Genomic DNA, 1,960 nt, shown 5'->3' with positions numbered 1-1,960 from the left:
TCTTCTTCTTCTTCTTCTTCTTCTTCTTCTTCTTCTTCTTCTTCTTCTTCTTCTCATCTTCCTTCTCCTCCTCTTCTTCCTCTTCCTTTTTGGTATGTAAGTGTCCAGTTTTTCCAACACTGTTTGTTTAAAATACTACCTTTTATCTTTGCTCTAAATTTGCATATATTTATTCTTGGCCTCTCTGTTCTCTTCAGTTGATTTATTTCTCTTTTCCTTTCCCCCCCAAACTCACACTGTTTGTAGTACTACACCTTTATTCTAAGTTTTGAGGTTGAGTATGTCAGTTCTCCAATGTTTCTCTTTCAATGTTGTGTATTTTGGGACTCTTGCTTCTCTGTATAAACTTTAAATTTACCTTGTTCATATCTAGAAGATAACTTGTGGGGATATTAATTGGGGTTACATACAATCTGCAGATCAAGTTGGGAAGAACTGACATTTTGACAGTATTGTCTTACTATCCAAGAACATGTAATACCTCTCCATTCATTTAATTTTTCTTTGATTTCCTTCAGCAGAATTGTGTAATATTCCATACATAGTTCCCATACATATATTGTTAAATATATACCTATTTAACTTTTGGAGGTTCTAAAGAAATGGCATTTATCCTTTTAAATTTCTCTTGTCTGTTGTTGGTGTATATGAAAGCAATTGTTATCCTTGCTTGTTAATTCTAGAGAACTGTTTCAACAAATTCTTTTGGATTTTCTACATCATATCATCTACAAATACAGTTTATTTCTTCTTTTCCACTCAATATAACTTTCTCCCCTTTGTTGTTGTATAGCTGTAACTTCCAGTAAAATCTTGAAAAGGAGTGATGAGGGCATGTCCTTGCCTTGTTCCTGATCTTGATGTGAGAGCTTCGAGATTCTAATCATTTAGGATATGTTAGCTGTAGATTTTTGTAGATTTCTTTATTAAATTAAGGAAGTTTCCTTCTATTCATAGCTTCTTTTTTCATTTTTTTATTTTAAAAATAAAAGGAGGAAAACATTAACAGACAGACAACCATTTACAAAATAACAATACAAACAGTACAGAGTTACAAGCAAAGTGGTAGGAAATTAGCAATTCTTGTTGTATTATGTATTGATGTCTTCAAAGTGGTTTCTCATGAAAACAAATAGAGACATGCAATATTGATAAATCAAGGACTCATTAACAGTTTCTTTCAGCAAAGAAATAGAAGACAGTAGATCAACTATGTTAACTATCCTGTATATACATACATACAAAATTTCTCCTTCTTTCCCTTCTCTTTTCCCACATCTCAATTGCCCTTTACACTTGAGCATTTTCCTTTCATTTCACAATGCCTATCATACCTCCAAGGTTTTATTAATTCTTTCAGGTTTTACACTAGTGAGGCAATGAGGTGCATGCACATGCAGGTCTGACTTATTTCACTTATGAGTAAGCTCTCTATTGTGACCATTTACCTATAAAAGTCTCGAATTTATCTTTCTTTGTACTGAGTAATAGTCCATTAAACAAAAGTACCACAATTTTCTTATCCAATACTTGGTGGATGGACATTTGGGTTGCTTCCACAATTTAGCAATTACAAATTGTACTGCCATGAACATAGGTGCACATATATCCCTATGATATCATGTTTTTATATCTTCTAGGAAAATACCCAGAAGGGGAATAGCTGGGTTGAATGGAACCTCTAGTCCTAGTTTTCAGAAGAATCTCCAAACTGATTTCCACAGTGGTTTCACCAGTCTGCATTTCCACCAGCAATGGAGAAGGGTTCCTATTTCTCCCCAGCCTCACCAGCATTTGTTATTGGTTGATTTCTTAATGCTAGCCATTCTTACTGGGGTGAGATGAAACCTCAGTGTTTTAATTTGCATTTCTCAAATGATTAATGATGTTGAACATTTTCTTATGTATCTATTTGCCATTTGTATTTCATTATCTGAGATGTATGTATTCATCTCAGCTG

This window comes from Chinchilla lanigera, unplaced genomic scaffold (assembly GCF_000276665.1).
Source record: "Chinchilla lanigera isolate Chin_1 unplaced genomic scaffold, ChiLan1.0 scaffold00062, whole genome shotgun sequence".
NCBI classification, from domain to species: domain Eukaryota; kingdom Metazoa; phylum Chordata; class Mammalia; order Rodentia; family Chinchillidae; genus Chinchilla; species Chinchilla lanigera.
This window is presented reverse-complemented; position numbering follows the sequence as displayed.